This window comes from Papio anubis, chromosome 3 (genome assembly GCF_008728515.1).
Source record: "Papio anubis isolate 15944 chromosome 3, Panubis1.0, whole genome shotgun sequence".
NCBI classification, from domain to species: domain Eukaryota; kingdom Metazoa; phylum Chordata; class Mammalia; order Primates; family Cercopithecidae; genus Papio; species Papio anubis.
Genome location: NC_044978.1, coordinates 15,366,197 through 15,388,697, shown reverse-complemented (window position 1 = coordinate 15,388,697; position 22,501 = coordinate 15,366,197). Strand labels below are relative to the sequence as shown.

The 22,501-nt window shown below is 35.4% G+C and overlaps 2 protein-coding genes across 9 annotated transcripts in view; one reads left to right on the top strand and one right to left on the bottom strand.

Moving 5' to 3' along the window:
• Window positions 1-15,917, bottom strand: part of FBXO8 (F-box protein 8) — a 55,012-nt gene extending 39,095 nt beyond the window's left edge. Inside the window, exon 1 of one of the 2 annotated variants that reach the window (XM_009207886.3) lies at window positions 15,065-15,917. The gene's annotated coding sequence lies outside the window, so the exon portion shown is untranslated. The remainder of the gene's footprint in view (window positions 1-15,064) is intronic. The other variant, XM_009207887.3, reaches the window with a different exon arrangement.
• Window positions 15,488-22,501, top strand: part of CEP44 (centrosomal protein 44) — a 37,134-nt gene continuing 30,120 nt past the window's right edge. For 3 of the 7 annotated variants that reach the window (XR_002522310.2, XM_009207885.4, XM_003899372.5), the window contains exon 1: window positions 15,684-15,798. The gene's annotated coding sequence lies outside the window, so the exon portion shown is untranslated. Of the gene's footprint in view, window positions 15,602-15,683; window positions 15,799-17,047; window positions 18,816-22,501 lie in introns of those variants that run through there. The other 4 variants (XM_017959213.3, XM_017959215.3, XM_017959216.3 and 1 more) reach the window with 4 other exon arrangements.

The following is a 22,501-nucleotide window of genomic DNA, read 5'->3' as shown; positions in this document are numbered from 1 at the left end:
TTTATCATCTGACAGAAGTAACCAAAAATTTCATAATTACTTAGATCACAGAAGAGAAATCATGCAACAAAAAAAATTCTCCATAAGATTTCACAGTTGAAACTCTTCCTTTCCGAGGAGACAAAAACAAACAAAAAAAAAATGGGGGAAAAACCCCAACGCAATCCCAACTCTACATTTTCTCATTATTTTTCAGAATGCTAATAAAACGCGGCCAGGAGTGGTGGCTCACGTCTGTAATCTCAGCACTTCGGGAGGCCGAGACGGGCAGATCACTTGAGGTCAGGAGTTCCAGACTGGCCTGTCCAACATGGCAAACCCCATCTCCACTAAAAATACACAAATTAGCCTGGCATTGTGGTGCATGCCTGTAATCCCAGCTACTGGGAAGACTGAGGCAGGAGAATCACTTGAACCCGGGAGGCAGAGGTTGCAGTGAGCTGAGAATGTGGCACTGGTCCAGCCTGGGCAACAGAGTGAGACTCTTGTCTCAGAAAAAAAAAGAACAGTAATAAAATGAATACTTACTACTGAAGATTTAGATATTATTTAGTAAACGTAAATTGATAATTTCCAGCGAATGATTAGCACAAAATAAAATAAATCAGAACTCCTTTATAAATTGGATGAAGCATCAAATGAAGCAACGGCCAAATAGGCAAACGAACATGATCCCAGAATTTCTACTCCCTGAAATTATGCAAATATGACTATCAATTAATTATAGTCATTTTAATACAGCAGTCAATTAACGCTCCTTGTGTCTCAGAGCTATTATATACTGTTTCGGTTTAAGGATAAAATATTCATGTTCAATTCTGTACTGCCTGCAAATACACTCAGGGAACATGGTAGTGAACAGGAAACTTAGAAGCCTGACACAAATGGGTACTGAATGGCTACTGAATGTAGACTGGCAACCAAACTGTGCGACCTTGAACACTCAGTGGTACTGTGTATAAACGTGTCACATTAGCGAAGACAGAGCTATTTTATTAAATTAATCTCGTGTATAAGAATTTCATACTTTGGTTTATTATCATAGCTTACATTTCAAACTTAATCTTCTGTTCCTAAAGTCCTATGCTGCTGTGGCACAGTAGCTGGGAAGACATAAATGGAAAGTAACATGATTTTAGGAAGAGTCCAGCATTATTAAAAAATAATGCCTTTGAGAGGTATTTATCTAGAAGACTGCATAAAGTTTCCTACTTTTATAGAGCAAGCAGCCACTGTCACCCCTATATGATCCGTTGTACTCCCACCTGATAACATTTCAGTAAAGTTATATCTAGGATTACTAAACACATATGGTGTTTTTCTTTCTACGAAAGCTCTTTTGGTATTACATAGCTTACATTTAATATGCTAAACTTCAAAATCATTTTTATTCATGCTCATGTCTTAGGAATAGTGGTTTTTTTTTTTTTTTTGAGACGAAGTCTCGCTCTTGTCCCCCAGGCTGGAGTGCAATGGTGCAATCTCGGCTCACTGCAACCTCTGCCTCCTGGGTTCAAGCAATTATCCTGTCTCAGCCTCCTGAGTAGCTGGGATTACAGGTGCCTGCCACCACGTCCGGCTAATTTTTGTATTTTTAGTAGAGATGGGGTTTCACCATGTTGGCCAGGCTGGTCTACGAACTCCTGACCTCAGGGGATCCGCCCGCCTTGGCCTCCGAGGAATAGGTTTTAAACTAATATTGGGATAAGTATAAATGGTAGGGTATCATCTCATTAACATGCTTTGCAATTTGTAAGATACCATTTGGATAGGAGACAGAAGAAACAATTTTTGGACTCACTTTTGAAATACTCTATTAAGGAACTTTTTCGGAAAAAACCTCAACCTTGGTTGGATTCTTGTAAGATGGAGCACATATATTTATCACCTCTCTCTCCCATAAAATGACAGAGGGAAAAAAAAATGGTAGAAACTACAACTAAAAGAAAATGAAAACAGACAGTCATGAACATGAGATTTCAACATATTTCTGCAACATGAAAAGTAGGAGGAGTGGCTACTAATGAAGCCATGTAGACAGAGACGGAGGACAGTCTGGAATCATATGGAGAGGGAAGCAGAAGTTTATGTACCTTGCAGAAACCTTGAGAGGCTTGGCACTCCAAAACATAGGATAAGGAAGAGAGAAACTCAGAGTGAAATGAGCAAAAGAATCAGGATATTAACATCTCTGGGTCATTGTTTCCTTCCCTACACAATACCAATAAAAATATCCCCCTTGTATGATTTTTATGAGAATTAAATAAAATAATGTGCATATATATATGTAAAAATGGACCACAACCTCTCCCCTCAACACACATATATCACACAGCTAGAAAGATTGGGTTTGTATCCCAACCCCTTTCCCTCACCCAGGCAAAATGAAGAAGCATTTTTGCTACAGAAATTGAATGACATTAGAGAAAAACTCCCTGCCGCCACCCTCCTTACATTTACAATTGGCCCAGCATAATGGCTGTCAAACCAATCACCTCAAAGCAAGGAACATGGTGCAGAAATCTCTAAGTCACTATTCATTGCCTCAAAGATCCAATGTTTAAGCATTAAAATGTGGCTGAAGCACTTGCATAGCAATTACTTGATTTATTTTTCCTGATTTCATCTGGTAACTCGTCAATAAAAGTTAATTTTAACCTTAATTTAAGTAGATATAATTATAAAATATTATACTCTATATATTACATATTTGGGGGATTTACCTATAGGAGGGACTCATCAAAGTTCTGCTATACATGAATATGGTGAAAAGGTGCATCTTCTTCTCAACTTGTACCTTTCCAGTTTACTTGGGACCCCCTTAGGGGCTACTAAGAAACTCCTAAGGCAGTGTTTCTTAAACTTGGATTACGAGTGTTCAGTGAACTAATAGCAAATAAAAAAGAAAAAAAGAAAAACAAAAACAATGGGATAATGTCAAAAGGACATTAGGAGCTAATTTGAAGGCGGCTCCTATTGGCCAAACCTGGAACATCAAAATAAAAATGACAGCAATGAATTAATTGTCCCTTAACATTTGCAGTAGACTGGTTCCAGGATCACCCCCTCATGTCACCTCCCCCCAGATACCAAAATCCACGGATGCTCAAGTCCCTTGTATAAAATGGCATAGTATACATCCTCCTGTACACTTTAAATCATCTCTAGGTCACTTATAACATCTAGTAAGATGTAAATGCTACGTAAATAGTTGTTATACTGTATTCTACAATTTGTATTATTATTTATTGTTGTATTGTTACTTTCTATTTTTTCCAAATATTTTCAATTGTGGTCGAATGACACTGTGGATGCAGATCCACAAATACTGAGGAAAAACTGTATAATCCATTACATAAAAAAAGAATCTGTGAGTCTACACTGATGATGATCAATAGAAACATAAAGGAGAAGGAAAGCTCTTTTTTAGAGTAGAATTCTAATTAAAGAAGATAGAATAATGTAGTTAGAAAAATTATCATTTTACCATCAGAGAAAAAATAATTTAGTCAAGAATTGTCAATGGATGCTGCTGAATCTGGAGTTTGACAAAGAATGGAATACTTACAGAATCCCAAAGTATCTTCCCACATATCAGTCATTAATTACAAGAAAAAATTAAGAAATAAGACAAAACCTTAACCAAATGATGAAAATTAACATTTACAAATAAGAGGCAAATGCACATCATGTGCCTCTAGATGTGATGCCCTGAGGACACAACATCATTATATAGCATTCCAGCCAAAAATCCATAATCTGAATTTAATAGGGAATATACTCAAAAAGTAGTCTGTAAAATAACAGAATCTTTTCCTTCAAAAATGCCAATGCCGGGCTGGGAATGGTGGTTCATGCCTCTGATCTCAGTGCTTTGGGAGAGCAAGGCCGAGAGAATTGCTTGAGGCCAGCCCAGGCAACATAGCAAGACCATCTCTATAAAAAATTAAAAGATGAGATGAGTGTGGTGGCACATGCCTGTAGTCCTACCTACTTAGGCGGCTGAGGCAAGAGGATCATTTGAGGCCAGGAATTGGAGGTTCCAGTGAACTAAGATTACACTACTGCACTCCAGCCTGAGTGATGGAGTAAAACTCTGTTCCTAAAAAATAAATCAATAATGCCAATGTCATAAAAGTTAAAAAAAAAAAAAAAGAAAAAAGGTGGAAGAACAGATTTGGATTAAAAGAGGCTACAAAAAATACCACCGAAATGCAGTATGTCAACAGGATTGGAAAAAAATTGCTATGTAGCACATTATTGAGATAAATAAGAAATTAGATATATGGGCTGAAGATTGGATAAAAATATGGTATCATAGCATCAATGTTAAATTTTCTAAACTTGATAACTGTGAAATGGCTATACAGAAGTATATTCTCGTTCTTTGTAACACACACTGAAGTGTGACGGTGTGACATATGCAACCTACTCCAAAATGGTTCAGCAAAACAGTAACGTCTATGTCTATACAGATGGAACAATAAGGTAATGTGGCAAAATGTTAAACATTTGTAAACCTGGCTAAAAAGTATTCAAGGGTTATTTTTATTCCTCTAACAACCTTTTTTGTAACTACAAATCTCCTAGTTGTGGAATCCAGGTATGTAAATTTGAAAAAGATGTGTGTTTGAGTTTATGTACTCAGTTTAAGAATTATTACGTTAGGGCTCAGTGTAATGCAGACTGAATACCATTACTAAAGAGATAAATACTCAGCATCACAGTATAAGAGTAGTAGGAAACCTACTATCAAAGAAAACATCAAAATATTTAGTAGGAATTATTTTTGCCATTTTTCATAAGAATTTTCTATTTTAAAGGGCAGAGACATTCTTTTTTTATTTTTATTCTAACAAAGTAGAATAAAAAATCCCTTTAATTATTTCTTGTGTGTGGAGATTTAAGCCTTAGAATGAATTCTTGGCTCTGTCCCCTCCTTTTGTACATAATATTATGCATATACATTTATTTATATAATGTTTAATAATATAAACATTAAACAATACTATTTTGCGCTATAACCCATTAATATGTACTCTGTGCAAAGCACTCTGTTAAGTCTGTTATATATTATCTCATTTTAGTCCTCACAACAACGAATAGGTAGGTATTATCATCCTAATTTTACAGCTAAGGAAACAGTGCTCCAGAGAGGTTAAGTAAATTTGCCTGAGAAGTCAAAGCCGGAAAAATGGAAGATTTAGGATTCAAACTCAGGTCTATCTGAGTCTAAAGCTTTTATTCTTAACCCACAAAGCATATTCCCAGAACTGCTGGAGCCCATGGATGACAAAGGCAATTTACCATCTGTTTCTTCATCACTGGTTCTCATCTCTTTTTACCCCTGTCACTGTTTATTACCTCCATCGCTGCTCCCAGCTGCAGCTGCTCTTTCAGGCTGCTGCTGTTCTTGTGGAAAGCACACAGGCTTTGATGTGAAAAAAGATCAGGATCAAATCACAACACGGAATCTGATTAGCCTATAATCTCTGATCCTCATTTTTCTCATTAGTAAAATAATGGATACTAATTCTTATTTCATGGGAGGTGGGGATAACATTTACGCAACTTAACCCATAGTTGGTAGTTCACAATAAAAGGTAGTTTTGTATTCATCCCTCTCACCCTCTTTAAATGATAACTATTATTTTGGTTCCTTCATTTCAAAGTACGTCTCATAATTGTGGATTTAATTACCTGAGTAGTCATAATCCTGGTACTGAATTTCATTAATTTAGTATCTGTGAAATTTAGAGAGATGCCATTTACATAGCAAGGCCACAGTTCCAGCATGCACTAGTTTCAGTTAACATGGTACCACGCAAAATGATGACTGTAAGTACTAAAATAAGGAACTGACTCCACACAATAGGTTACATGAATAAACCCAGTATCAAACACAGTGGCTTGGCATATAAAGTGCTCAGAAAATATTTGTTGAATAAACAATTGGTAAACACTGATTTTTTAAAAAAGTGAATTAGATGAACCTTGACCTAAACCTTACACCTTTTACAAAAGTTAACTCAAAATGGACCATAGACATAAACATAAAACATAAAACTATAAAAATTCTAGAATACATAGAAGGGGTCAGGCATGGTGGCTCACGCCTGTAATCCCAGCACTTTGGGAGGCCAAGATGGGTGGATCACGAGGTCAGGAGATCGAGATCATCCTGGCTAACATGGTGAAACCCCATCTCTACGAAAAATACAAAAAATTAGGGTGTGGTGGCGCGTGCCTGTAGTCCCAGCTACTCGGGAGGCTGAGGCAGGAGAATGGCGTGAATCTGGGAGGCGGAGCTTGCAGTGAGCCGAGATTGCACCACTGCACTCCAGCCTAGGTGACAGAGCGAGACTGTCTCAAAAAAAAAAAAAAAAAAAAAGAAAGAAAAATACATGAAGGAAATCTTTGGGGTCTAAGGCTAGGCAAAGAATTATCAGACTTATATCAAAAGCATGATTATGAAAGTAAAAATTATCAAATGGAACTCATCAAAATAAAAAATTTTTGCTCTTTGAAAGTCTATATTTGGAAGATGAAAGCCTATAGACAGAGAGAAAATATTTGTAAACCACATATCTGATGGACTGGTATCTAGAATATATAAACAAGTCTCAAAACAACAGTAAACAAAAACCAAACAATCCAATACAAAAATGGGCAAAAGATATGAACACACATTTCAATGAAGAGGATAAACAAATGGCAAACAAGCACATGATAAGATGGTCAACATCAGAGAGGTGGGTGTGGTTATAAAAGCACAGTGTGAGAGATCCCTGTGGTGTTACAACTATGTACTATCTTGACTATGATGCTGGATATGTGAACTTGCACAGAACTTCATACACATATACATATGTATACTGAGTAAAAATAAAACTAGGGGAATATGAATAAGAAGGATTGTATCAATGGCAAAACCTGGTTTTGATAGTGTATTATTATAGTCCAAAACTATTACCAATCAGAGAAACTAGGTAAAGTGTACAAGGGATCACTATATTTCTTGAGATTTCATGTGCATCTACAATTATCTTTAAAAAATCATAGAAGGATGGAAAAAACAAAGTTTAAAAAAGGACAGGAAACTGTACATTTAAAATAAATGAATTTTATGGTATGTATATGATGCCTTAATAAAGATGTTTTTTAAAAAGGAATTAGAAACTCTAATGAATGCTTTAAAGAGGGTGGCCAAGGACATGGGAAGTCTAGCATCATTTCACAAATAATAACTATTTTATATTTTAAGAATCCAACTAATTGTGAAAAATTTACAACCTGTGAATCATCTCTCACTTCAGGTAAATTCAAATACATATAGATCAAAAGAAGATGGAATTAAGGGATACAAATCCTTAATGACACAAATCCTAAATGATGTTTTGACCACTTACATAGGATATATCAAAAACAGAGCAAGGTACAATGCAAAAAGGATCGATATTTGTGTAACTCTTAGTCTGATAAAAAAGACAATGTAAATATAAAATATATTAGTTAGAAAATTGGTATAATTGCTTATTTGAAAACAAAGTAATAAGCTATATGAATTAATTTGGATTGCTACAAATATTATATTTCTAGTATCTGTAGAAAAATGCTTCTACTTATTAAAATACATTAAAATCAGTAAATTTTATTTAGAATCTCCTAAATTCGTGTATGCCCTTGTTTCCATTAAAATAACAACATCAATATTAACAGTAATACTTTTATTACGCATTGACCAAATACTTATTTGACAGCCATTTTTTTTTTGAACTGGAGTCTTGTTCTGTTGCCCAGGCTGGAATGCAGTGGCACAATCTCAGGTCACTGCAACCTCCGCCTCCGGGGTTCAAGCGATTCTCCTGCCTCAGCCTCTCGAGTAGCTGGGACTACAGGCACGCACCACCATGCCTAGCTAATTTTTGTATTTTTAGTAGAGACGGAGTTTCACTATGTTGGCCAGGCTGGTCTTGAACTCCTGACCATGTGATCCGTCCAGCTCGGCCTCCCAAAGTGCTGGGATTACAGGCATGAGCCACCGTGCCTGGCTGACAAAGCCAATTTTTAAAAAATCTAAATGTATTTAGATCTTTCGGATTTTTGTTTTGTTTTTTTTTTTGAGACGGAGTCTCCCTCTGTCAACAGGCTGGAGTGTAGTGGCGTGTAAATCTTTTGGTTTTTTAAAAATTAATTTGTCTACTTTCAGTTTTATTATGCTAATTTCAGCATAAATAAATAAAACTGAAATCTCTAAAGTGGGCTATATACTATAATGTCTGCTTTACAGTAATGTAGAACTTTTTTGATACCACTACTGGGGAGGATGAATTTAAAGGTGGAGCTCCAATTACGCTGTAACTTGCTGTATGACCTTAGGTATTTCAAACAAGATTCCGACCTTTTGTTTTCTGTGAAATGGGAGAAATCATTCTTATCTATTTTACAGGGCGACTGTGAGCCTTAACTAAGAAAATGTATATAAAAGCATCTTTTAATTGGTAAAGCAGTACGTAGTTTCTGAAACAGCTATATTGTTCTGACATAATTTTGGATTTTTTTTTAAGAAGTAGTTTTAGTCTAAACGAGTCTTACAACAGCAAAAAAGAGCTTCCACTTAAAAGCAGTACAAACTCTGGATTAACTACAAATAATTATACAGATTACACATTTATTAAAATTTATAAGAATAATAGTTTTCTATACTTTTTAACTTCTAGAAGATCGCAACCTTTCTAAAAGACATGGTATTTTTGACTATCATGTTTTGTTTCCTTTTTAAAATAGTAGCCTATTTCTAAAAAGACTAAAATACAAATTTTATTAATAGCTGTTGTACCTAATATAAAGTCTATCTGTAATATATTAAGTAGCTTTAATCAAACTATCTCTATATAACAAGTTAAACACCAAATAAGGTAGTATTTATTAAGAAAAAGGTAACTACTGCTTTTAATAATTTCATGGCACTAAGCACTCAAATGGCACATGCTGTGTAGACGATAAATAATGAAGAATGGTTTATATACTATTTGAGCATATAAAATCTACACAGGAAAAGATGGCAAGAATAGAAAGGAGTCCGGAGGTCTCAAAAAAGCATTCTGCTTTAAGATCTTTTGTTTGAAGCAAACCAATTCCATAAAGCTTTTACTGAGGAAACGGTGTTAAATCATTGGTATGTAACGACTGACATATGAATAGCCTCATTTAAATACACATTATAAATGGTCATTTTTCTTCAGTATTTCTTAGTTATCTAAATACTGGAATTTATAAATAAATGTCCTGTCTCAGATGAAGGTTTAAAGTGTGTACTAAAATAGTTATCTCTAAAACACAAATTCTAAAGATAAGGAAATCCACCTATATGTTTTTAAAAATGTTCAATGCTTTTCAAGTAAAAAGTAGCAACTCTATTTTTGGTTACTTTAGGTTTTAAAAACCTTTAACCGATATCATGTAATATTATTCAATGGCATAGGAACATGGGAGAGTCTATGAGAAAATATTTTCTGAGACATTTTGAATCAAATCAGGAGACTAGCATTTATTTCTTCACTTCCAAAAGAATAGACCACCAAAGAAGTTTAGAACAGAGTGGGTAGAGAAATTTTTTAAAAAAGAAAAAAAACCTGATAACCAATCACATCCCTAAAATTTAAAGGCAACAAATGTAGAGAAATGAAGGCAGGGTAAGTCCACAAGGAGGTCTTTCTAAGGAGAAAAGGGAAATAGCTAAGTACTAAGAGGTCACAAGGTACATTAAACACATAAAAAGCCCCCACTCATTAAATTTAAAGATCTGGTCCTGCAAGAGCAGTTTTTGTTACTAAAAGGCATACCATTTGCAGGTTTTTTTTAATTCAAAAAGATTTACAATATTACTTTGTTTCCTGAAGGTTTTTTTCCTGTTCTTTAATTTTATTCTATAATAAGTGTTACGAAAATGGCAACTAAACAAATGTAAATATTAAGATGTGTTATTTAAATGCAACCAAAAATCTAAGAATTTTAGGCTTATTCAATTTCTTTGGTTTGTTTTTCAAGAAATGTTCCATTGTCCAATTATTTGAAATTTTAAATAAAATAAATGTATCATACTTCTCACTAGCATTATTTTTAATTATATGGTTCTTACTTAATTGCATTACTATTTACTCCACGTGCCTATAATCAGCTGTAGTCATGGTAGCATAGCATATCCTAACCCACCTTCTCAGTATACACACACTCGCCTGCCCACTAACCACAAAGGCCATTGCTATGAGTGCTATGGAATTAAAAAACAAAACAAAAGTCATAATTCTCACTGAGTTGCTTTTATACAAATAAAACAAGGTATTAAATTAAATGAATATTGAAGGCAGCCAGAAATAGGGGGAAGGTGATAAATGAGATGAGAAAACATTTAATAGTGAAAAGAGACATATGGAAAGAAAACATGAATTTGACTCAGTCTCCTTCCTTAGCTAGTAGTGAGCATCAGGCAAGTCACTAAAATTTTGAAGTCTCAGTTTCCTCCCCTGTAAAATAAGGGTTTTGAAACTGGTGTTCCCTAAGATCTTTTTCAGCTATAAAATTCCATGGTTCTGAGAGTAATTAGACAAGAAAAAATGTAAAAGACATCCAAATTGGAAAGAAAGCAGTAAAATCTTTTATAGTTACCCTAAGGATTCTACCAAAAACTTAGAACTAATAAATATGTTCAGCAAAGTAGAAAGATACAAAGTCAAAATGCAGAAATAAGTTGTATTTCTTTACACTTACAATGAACAATCTGAAAAGCAAATTAAGAAAATAATACCAATTACAATAGCATCAAAAAGAATAAAATACTTAGGAATTAACCAAGTAGGTAAAAGTCTTCTGGAATGAAAGCTACAAAACACTAGTGAAAGAAGTGAAAGAAGACAAATAAACGGAAGCACATCCTGTGATTACAGATTGGAAGATTTATTATTATTAAGATGGTAATACCACCCAAAGTTATCTATAGATTCAATGTAGTTCCTGCCAAAATTCTAATGATTTTTTTTTACATTAATAGAAAAATAAATTTAAAATCCACATGGAATCTCAAGGGACTTCTAATAGTCAAACCAAACTTGAAAAAGAAAAACAAAGCTGGAAGACACACTTTCCGATTTCAAAACTTATTACAAAGCTACAGTAACCAAAACAGTATGGTATTGGCATAAAAGCAGACATACAGACCAATGAAATAGAACACAGAATCCAGAAATAAACCATCACATATACGGTCAAAAGATTTTTGACTAGGGTGTCAAGATGATTTAATGGGGGAAAGGACAATCTTTTCAACAAATGGTGCTGAGAAACATATCCACATTTGAAAGAATGAGGTTGGAACCTTACCCAACACTATCTATGAAAATAAACTCAAAATGGATCAAAGACTTAAATGTAAGACATAAAACTATAACACTCTTGGAAGAAAAAACAGGGCAAAAGGCTTACAGCACTGAATTTGGCAATGATTTAGAAATGCACAAGTTGGAAATAGACCAACTGAACATCATGAAAACTAAAAATTGTGCATCAAAAGACAGTATTAATAGAGTAAAAAGGCAACTCACCGAATGAGAGAAAATATTTTAAAATCATGTATCTGATAAAATCTAATATCTATAATTTACAGATAACTCATAACTCAACAATAACAAAAACATGATTCAAAAATGGATAAAGGACTTGAAAAGACATTTTTCCAAAGAAAATATACAAACGTCCAATAAGCACAGGAAAATACACTCAACATCACTAATCATTAGCGAAATACAAATCAAAAGTACAATAAGATACCACCTTATATCCATTAAGATAGTTACTATAAAAAAAAAATAAGTGTTGGCAAGGATGTGGAGAAATGGGAACCCTTATGTATTGTTAACGTGAATGTAATACGTATGCTACAGCCTCTGCGGAAACAATATGGAGCTTCCTAAAAAAATAAAAAATTAAAAACAGAATTACCATGTGATCTAGCAATTCCACTTTCAGGTATATATCCAAAAGAATCGAAAGCAGGGTCTGGAAAAGATATTTGTACACCCATATTCATAGCAGCATTATTCACAACAGCTAAAACATGGAAGCAACCCAGATGTCCATTAATAGATGAATGGATAAGCAAAATGTGGCCGACACATAAAAGGGAATGTTATGTAACCTTAAAAAGAAAAGAAATTCTGGCATACCCTACAACAGAGATGAACCTTGAGGACATTATGCCAAGTTAAATAAGCCAGTCAAAAAAAGTCAAATACTGGATATGCCCATATATATAAGGTTTTGGTTCTTTACCACTTTCCAGTAATATGAATACAAACATTTCCGTTTTCCAAAACCAGAAATAAAAGGTAGAATGATGATTGCTAGGGCCTGGGAATGGGGGAGGGGAATTATTGTTTAATAGCTATAGAGTTTCAGTTTTACAAAAAGAGTATGGTGGCACAACATTATCAACGTAATTAATACCATTGAACTGTATACTTCTGCTGGTTAAGATGGTAAATTTTACGTTATGTATATATTACTATAATTTAAAAATTGGAAAAAACAATTATGTGATCCTGTGAAAATAAAATGATGGTGGCACAACATTATCAACGTAATTAACACCATTAAACTGCACACTTAGACTGGTTAAGATGGTAAATTTCATGTTACGTATATTTTACTACCATTTAAAAATTGGAAAAAACAATTCTGTGACCCTGTAAAATAAAGTGAGGGGAAAAAACTCTGAAAATAAATAAATAAAAGAAGAGATGATTGTGTGCATGTGTGTGTATTTAACATCTGTCCTTTCCATCTCTTTTTTCCCTATATTCATGACTTCCACAAATGGCTACTCCACATAGGGTCTCTCCATGCATGGCTTACTTGCTAAAATCTGGTTCCTTAATTCAAATAGCTTACGAATCTTATGCAATCTATTCTTGAAAAATACACTAACTGCTGACTACAGAGTTAAACTCCCTAAAGCTATTGCCTAAACTCCAAACCACAGATATTTTTATCTCTATATTGCTGTAAAGTACTTGCCCCAGACTCAGCACAGTGGCTCACACCTGATTCCAGAACCTTGGGAGGCTGTGAAAGGAGGATCGCTTGAGATCAGGACTTCAAGACCAGCCTGGGCAGCACAGTCAGACAAAAATTTTAAAAAATTAACCACACATGATGGCGTGTGCCTGTGGTCCCAGGTACTCTGAAGGCTGATGTGGGAGGGAGAATTGCTTGAACCTGGAAGGTCAAGGCTGCAGTGAGTCTTGTTCACACCACTGCACTCCATCCTAGGCAACAGAATAAAAATCTGTCTCAAAAAAAGTACTTGCCCCAAATACGATATAAATTTATTCAAGTCAGCCAAAAATGTTTCAGTTTATTAGAGAGCTATGTCAAGAAATTTGTCAGAAAAACAAAACAATGAGAGCAAAACGAAAAAGAAATAGTGAACATAAATGTCCAGAAATAGATGTATTTCATTTAAATTGCTTAAAAAATTATTTAAGTAAAATAATTCAAGAAAAAGAAACACAAGTTAAATGCATAATTCTTAGACTTTAGTATTAATGATTTTGATGCATTATCATGGGTCAGTCAATGGAATAGTGTCAGTTTCCAAATTTGAATCAAAATGAGGAAAAAATTAGTGGCACAAGTGCAGTTGGTTAAACAATAAACCACAAAGTTACAAATTTGAATGACTAATTTCAACACTCTGTGATTAAAGATTTGGTAATTCAATGTTTTTATATTGTAAAATGAGGAAAATATCTTTTAACCCAGCAACAGTAAACACACATTCCCCATTAAAGTGGTCATATGTAATAAATTATGATCATTTTGTATTATCTAGAAGTTATAATATTTTGTGGATGGAAGTATTTCAATTGATCCAAGGGCCCCAAGTAATATTAGTTAATTTGCTCTAACTTATTATTAAATGAAGTTACAAATGCACCCTGATTCCTGACGTACAGAAACGGATAATATTTTGTTGTTTTAAGCTGGGGTAAATTTGAGGGTAATTTGTTATCCAGCAAGACAACTAATGAAGTACCTCATCAGACATATTGTCAGGTTAACTGGCTAAAGATAAATTTTTGACAAAATATGAAAAAAAAAAATAAAACTTATCTATTCTTTATTCTGAAATCTACTCTATTTCGTATATCATTTTCGTGAAGGGTAGAGTTGAGGAGTGTGTAGAGCTCCTACCTCAGAAATATATTACTTCAAACATTAAAAGAAGGAAAAGGAAAGCTGAAATAGAAAACATAAATTGTCTTCACTTTGCAGTAATAAAAATCATGATATATTCATTTGGGGATATACACCTAGGACCCTTGAAAATGAATATTTTACTTGTAAAACAAGTAGAATCAATTATTTTATTTGTAAATTCATACAGAACCTAAAAATAAAAGTAAAAAAATTAAATGACCGAGGAATGGGATCAATTTATGTAATTTTGCCAAATAAATATTATTCGTTGAGAACCTACTAAGAGATTAGAACACAATTGCTGAGACTCAAACAAAAGCTTGCCAAGTTTTATATAATCAAAGTTTGACTACTGCAGCAGCTAGCAATCCATCGTGATCCTAACTATACTTGTATTTGCATTCATTATTACTGGAAAGTACTAAAGAACCAAAAACTGTGTCTAGGAGCCAAAATAACACTCGACCCGAAAACCAACACTTTGACCTGGAGAAAGTAACCCTTGTCATTTCTCAGGTTTATTTCACAACGACACTGGGTTACTACTTGGAGTCCTAAACCGAACTACACCCCAATGGCCTAGAAACAGAAGGAACACACCCAGTCCCGCCTCTTGACACTGATCCCTCACTTTAATGAGCCACCACCGCTGTCACTCAAGATGCTTTGCACTGTCATTGGTCCCAAACTCTTGCTGGTCGGCCAGTTTCGGCCAACTGGCAAGCACTGGTTGTCTTCATTTTCGAGAAAAGTGAAGGTGAACAGGGAAAGGGCAAGAGAGCTTAAATATCTAGGTTGACTCCTGTACCTGAGCGACCTGCGATCTCCACCGCCGCCGCGACGAATCGGCCTCTGGGCGGGGGCTTTTAGCCAAAAAGAAAATGGCTCAGCCGGGAACTGGTGCCCAGGCCATGGAGAAGCCGGTTCAAACTTTACTTGTCCACACCGGTGGAGGTGACCGCAATGAGAATACCAGAAACAGCACTACGACCCTCAGAACTCAGGGCACCTCCAGCTGCAGGAGCCAGAACTGCCGACTGCCCTAGTTTTGACGTTTCCTATTGTTGCCGGAAGTGACGTTAGGCCCCAACTCTTAACGGAGACGCATTTTTATTTCCGTTGTTTACAATTCGCTATAGATTCCTTGTTCCTCACTTCGCAGCACGAGCCCCTCTGACCATCAAGATCAGAAAAACTTCTCAGCTGCAAGTTAGAATTGGACTGGCCGTTGAGAAGGCTCTCAGCAGAGTCGCTTTTCACAGGAGTCTTGACGAACGCGGTGTGGAATCTGCAGCGAGGAATCCTGGAGCGCAGAGAAGCCCGCAGCTTTGAAGGTCTTGCCGCGGTGCGTGGCGGGCAGGAACCCACAATTCCAGATACAAACGGTCGGCGCGAGAAGCGTGGCTGGGCGCAGGCGCTTGGCTGTAGCAACTCGTTGCGGGAGGCTGGACTCTGGTGACTGTCAATGGTTGCATACGCTCCCTCCTCCTGTCCCTGTCGTGCTGGGCCTTTGAAACCGGCTTCTTTGCTGGTGGCTGCTAGGTGAGCCCCGAGGAGACAGCAAGGCTGCGCCCTGTATTGGGCAGAGGTCGCCTCTCTCCGCCGCCCTTATAGAGACCCTGGGCGGGGACGAATGACTGGGTCCGCCTTTTCATTCTTTTAAATCAAGCGGCGGGAGGGGAGCCTTGCTTATATACCCAACTACTGTGAGCTTTTAGTCACAACGAAGTGGGAAGTATGCTGGCAGCTCATCCTATCAGAATTAGGTTGTGACTTAGAGTTGGAAAGTTACGGGGTTACTGATTCCTATTGGATCCTCTGGGGTGAGGATACATCCGGCTCCTGACTGTAAGGAGGACAAGACAGCAGTTCGTGTTTTCCTTGTTTGCATTTTCCCAGCTTTTCAAATATTTCTCTACCTTTATTGAAGGCTACAGATTTTTCCCTCACTATAATAAGTTAGTCTTGAAATTGTTACTCTCTTTTACTCTGGAATTATGGCGCTTTTTTCCCCCCCAAATTATCTGCAGACCTTTTAATTTTGTATGTGAACACGGCAGTCCCATTGAACTCTTTACTTGTCTCTTACTCCTCCCCACTCCCACCCAGCGTTCTCAGTGCTTTGTCTGAGACCTCTCTCCTATCTCTTAGAGAATTATTTCCCTAGTATCTTTTGCAGTTTCATAAACTTTTTTTTTCTCATCTTTTCTGTTTTTGATACGTGTTTTTAGATAATAATTGAGCGTTATGTGCTATGTCACAAACTCTTAGCCATTGACTATTAACAAAGTCAGTGTAGTTGCTACATTCTAAACAAAAATCACTCTGGTCCAGTGACATTCTATTAGGAGGCACTGTTTTAATGACCTCTAACAGCATTGAGTTGAGAGATGTTGAAAATCTTAAACTGCTAGAGTACACCATTTTCACAACCTCTCCCACAAGTTCAGTTGCGCAAATCTGACTCGTAGAAAGAAAAGAGCTTTATTATTGAATCTATGCTGCAAGCTGAGTGGTATCTCCTTTTTTCCTTCCTTTGATCAGTGCTGTAAGTTGAAAATGTTAAATTTTTAAAAGTATTTTTCATTAATGAAAGTAAGGTGTTAAAATGTACATAAGTAATAGATTGTCTTCTTTTAATGTCTTGTTTTTAGGGCGTTTGAATTTTATAATAGACTTAGTAAAATCCTTTAAGAGAATGTAGAAGCAGTAGCTGTAATTTTATTCTGTAATAATCCCAATTTTAAATCCCTTTATTTTTCTGTCTCCTATCACTTACCTCCTTCACAAGCTCTACTTGTATTACTCTTCAAAATATTTATTCTGCTGGTACTGAAGAGAGACATACTTTGTTGTCAGAAATTTCATTACCAGAGGTAAAAATCATGTAAGAGACACTGAAATGTTTTCCAAGATGTCAGAAAAAGGAAAGGTGAGAAAATATCATAAGGTGTTGCATAAAACAAAATTACTTGCACTGGGAAAATGGAATATTCATCTGGAAGGACTAAAGGAAGTCTGGAAAGACATAGAATTTGCGTTAAAGTTACACGATGTCGTAATGAGAAGAAGGTATCCCTAGAAGAATTGTGTTAAAATAGATGGGTGTGGAACCTGAAAGAAGCTCAGACTTACTATATTGGCCAGTGGCAAAATCCAAGAATACATTTTTTGTAGTTAAGGCCAGAGTAGTCCTCACTTCGTGTTTTTCAGGAAGGTCAAGGCTGATCTTGGGAAATCTCTTTTAGACTTCCATGTGTCCATCCACCCTCAGTCATCCTAAAGGATACTAAAGAGGATTTACCTTCTTGGCCAGTGTTTTGTATAATGTGATTTCAGGATGACTCTCTTTTTCTAGTTATCTCCCATTTGACAGTACCTAAAATTATCTCTGACTAAAAATGTAAATGTTTAGTTGAAGTAATTGATTGGTTGAAAAAAGGTGACTAAAATGTGCATGCACAAGTCTATAAAAGTATATTCAATAAGCTCTTCCCTATCATGTTGATAAAGGAGAACTGACTAGAAACAGAAAAGTTCATAAAGAGAGGGAGCAGTTGCTCTACCCTGGGGAAATAGCTATGGAAATGAGTGGCTAGGGGCTTAAAGTAGGAAGCTTACTAAATTTAGGATTTTGTAAATTGCTAGCCTTTTTACCTGTCCTTATTTAAAGATAGAGAAAAGGTGTGTAAAGGGATGATTTGTATCCTGGACAGCTGGGGAATACGAATTGAAGGAAAACAGCCAGCTTCACTTGATTTATGAATTGTTCTGTTTTCATTTTATGTAATGACTTCATTTTAAAGGAGCTTCATTTTCAAAGGGTTCATTACTCAAGGTATTGTTACGTATTACTTTTCTTCTATGAAGTGTCCATGGACAGTTGTGGTAGATGTTTTTATGTAACTTATTGAGTTTCACCTTACTGGCTGACTAGACTTTTATAGTTCAGAAGCCTATCTCCTTCTAGCAAAGCTTCTTAATCCTTTATATACCTACTTATGACTCTTCTTTGGGAAAAATCTCCTTTGAAAATCTAATGAAAGCCCCACTCCATGCAAGAAATTTAGTCATTTAGAAATAAATTCCATGCTATTACTTTTGGGGTAGTTTTTTAAAAAAATGAATCATTTTGTTTAAAGTCTCAGTTCGTTCAAATCTTTTGGTTCACGTATATGTTTTTCTGTTGTGTACATTCTTCAGAGTCATGTTCCTGTTTCATAGGCCCTATGTATGTCAGCTTTTACTAGGTATCGTCAATAAGTTTTCCAAAATAATTGTACCAATGTACTGTTTCTGTGGAAGGCGTAGATATTTTGAATTTCTTGCCTTTTTTTCCCCTGTTCACCTTTTCTACTTGGCCAGCCAGCAGGAGTTTGGGACCGATGACTGCAAAACATCTTGAGTGACAATGGTGGTTGCTTATTAAAGTGAAGAATCAGCATCAAGAGTGGGAATGAGTGTATTCCTTCTGTTTCTAGGCCATTGGGATATAGGTCGTTTTGGGACCCCAGGTAGTAACCCAGCTCATTCTGAAATAAAGCTGAGAAATGACAAGGGTGAGTGTTGCTTTTCAGGTAGAGTGCTATTTTGGTCCCTAGGCACAGATTTTGGTTCTTTATTATGATAAGTACGAAGAAGGAAAAGAACTGGGTCTATTAGAGAAAATTAATGGGGGGGATTAATTAGTTTGGGATCTAAGACTTATTTGAGGTTGTGACATTTAAGCAGGATGCCGAGGGGTATTAGCCAGATGGAGAATGGGAGAGGGAAGGAGTTGCTCTGTATCTCTTCAAGCTTGAAGAAATGGCATGTGCAAAGGTTTTGAAGAGCCTGAGATATCACCAAACATCCTTGTCTAGGTCCAGGAAATTTATCCCAGATACCATTTCTGTTATTTGTTGCTTTCCATAATATTTTAAGTTAACTAAATCACACACATTCTATTTTTCATCATTACTTGGTAAATGGAATGTTTTGATTTTCCCTTCTGGTTATGATTTACATGTATTAACTTATTAATACACGAAGATCAAAAAGTGACGAAAATTGTTCGAAAGATGCAGTTTATTAAATGATAATTATTTCATGCTGACAATATGTTTTCATCAAGTGTTTTACAGTAATTTAACCTTTTTGTTTCTATAATTTCATGGTAAGAAAGAAGATGAAATGAATTAGGTAGAGCTGGTAACACCAGGTATAGATAAGAATGTAGTATTTAAAGGTAATTTCTGAAATTCTCTTCTTAAATCTGCTAACTGAAGGACAAAATTCTGTGTGAGAAGGGAAAACTTTGGGTGAAAAGTGAAAACTTGAATTTTGTAGTCCAGGCCCTTAAGTAGATAACACACTCAGAAGGGGAAAATTTGGGGTGCTTTGTATACAAAGGGACTATTATTAGAGGTGTGTGTGCAGGGATCTGGCGCTGCTTCATTTTTTAACCTGTTTATTGAGATCTGATTGACATACAGAAAGCTATAGACATTTATTGTATACAGTTTCTGTTTGGAGATAAGTAGATATGGTGAAACCATCCAACCATTATTAGTACAAGAAATCAATGCCAACACCTTGAAAAGTTTCCTTCTACACATCTTTTTTTCACCTTTTGTGATAAGAGCACTTAACATTAGATCTAACTTCTTGGCAAAATTTTAAGAATGCAATATTGCTAATCGCAGACACTGGGTTGTACCTCCAGATCTTATTTATTTTGCGTAACTGAAGCTTTGTACCCTTTGAACAACAGCTCACCATTTTGTTCTCCCCATTTTGTTCTCCCCAAATTCCCTTACAAACACCATTCTATTCTCTGCTTGTATTTGACTATTTTAGATTTCACATATATTGAGATAATACAATATTTGTCTTTTTGTGTTTAGCTTATTTCACTTAGCACAATGTCCTTCACGTTCATCCATGTTGTTGCAAATGGAAGGATTTCCTTCTTTTTTAAAGCCAAATTTGTTTATTCTCACATTGTTGTTGGGGTCCCTAAGGTTTTCTACATACAAGATCATGTCATCTGCAAACATGTAAATCATTTTACTTCTTCTCTTTTGATTTGGATGTTTTTAATTTCTTTTTCTTACCTAGTTATTCTGGCTAGGACTTAAAATACTACACTGAATAGGAGAGGCTAAAGTAGCCTCTCCTTGCCTTGTTCCTGATCTTATGGGGAAAGCTTTCAGTTTTTTACCTTTAAGTATGTTAGCTGTGGGCCTCTCATAAATGGACTTTATTTTGTTCTTTCTTTACCTAATTTGCTATAAGGTTCTTCCATACCGAATTTATTGAACTTTTTATCATGAGAGAGTATCTAATTTTGTCAAGTGCTTTTTCTGCATCTGTGGAGATGCCCATGTGAGTTTTATCCTTCATTCTATTAATGCAGTATATCACATTAGTTGGTTGTCATGTGTTGAACCATCCTTGTATCACAAAGAAAAATCCTACTTGGTCATGGTCTATGATTCTTTTAGTGTGCTGTTGTGTTTGGTTTGCTAACATTTTGTTGAAGATTTTTGCATCTATATTCATCAAATATATTAGACTGTAGTTTTCTTGTAGTTTCTTTATCTGGCTTTGGTGTCAGGGTGATGCAAGCCTCAGAAAGTCTTTGGAAGTGTTCCCTCTTCTTTTTTTTTAAAGATATATTTAAGAAGGTTTTGTATTAATTTTTCTTTAAATGTTTGCTAGAATGTGTCTGGCTCTTGACTTTTCTTTGTGGGAATTTTTGATTATTCCTTCAATCTCCTTTTTTGTTATTGTCTATTCAGGCATTCTATTTCTTCTTGATTCAGTCTTGGTAAGTTATAGTTTTCTAGGAATTTATCCTTTTTTTTTTTTTTTTTTTTTTTTAGATTGTCCAGTTTGATGGTATGTAATTGTTCATAATAGTCCCTTATGATAATTTTTATATCTGTGGGATTAGTTGTCTCCTCTTTGATTTCTGATTTTATTTGAGTCTTCTATTTTTAAAGTCTAGCCAAAGATTTGCTGATTTAGTTTGTCTTTTCAAAAGAGGAACTTTTAGTTTTGTCAATTTTTAAAATTGTTTTTCAATTTTCTATTTCATTTATTTCTGATCTAATGTTTATTATTTTCTTCCTTCTGCCAATTTTGAATTTAGTTTGTTCTTTTTCTAGTTTCTTGAGGTGTAAAGTTAGGTTGTTTATTGAAATCTTTCTCTTTTTTTTTTGACAGAGTCTGGCTCTGTCACCAGGCTGGAGTGCAGTGGCCCAATGATCTTGGCTCACTGCAACCTCTGCCTTCTAGGTTCAAGTGATTCTCATGCCTTAGCCTCTCGAGTAGATGGAACTACAGGTGTGCACCACCATGCTCAGCTAAGTTTTGTATGTTTAGTAGAGACGGGGTTTCACCATGTTGGCCAGGATGGTCCCTATCTCTTGACCTCATGATCCGCCCGCCTCAGCCCCCCAGAGTGCTAGGATTATAGGCGTGAGCCGCCATGTCCTCCCTCTTTCTTCTTCTTAATCCATTTATTGCTATAAACACTTCTCTTACTCTACTTTCACTGCATCCTATATATTTGGGTATACTGTGTTTTTATTATTGTTTGTCTTGAGATATTTTATAATTTCTGTTTTGACTTCTTCTTTGACCCAGTATTATTTAATAGTATGTTATTTAATTTCCCTGTATTTGTGAATTTTCCCATTTTCTTTCTATTATTGATTTCTAGTTTCATTCCATCGTGATCAAAGTCCTTAGAATGTTTTTAGTCTTCTTAAATTTGTTAGGACTTGTTTTGTGACTAGGCTGTGATCAGTTATAGAAAATATTTCATATGCTCTTGAGAAGAATGATTATTTTGCTTTCGTTGGGTCTCATATTCTGTATATGCATGTTAGGTCTGTTTGGTCTAAAATGCTGTATAGTTTGCGATTTACTTGTTGGTATTCTGTCCGGATGACCAGTACGTTATAGACAGTGACGTATCAAAGTCTCCTTCTATATTGTATTGATATCTATTTCTTCCTTCACCTCTATCAATGTTTGCTGTTGGCGTTCTGTCTGGATGACCTGTACATTACAGAGAGTGATGTATCCAATTCTCCTTCTATACTGTATTGGTATCTATTTCTTCCTTCAAATTTATCAGTGTTCGCTGTATATTTTAAGGTGCTTTGATGTTGTGTGCATATGTATTTTTAGTTGTTATATCTTTCTTTTGAATTGACCCTTTTATTATTATATAATGCCTTCTTTGTCTCTTTTG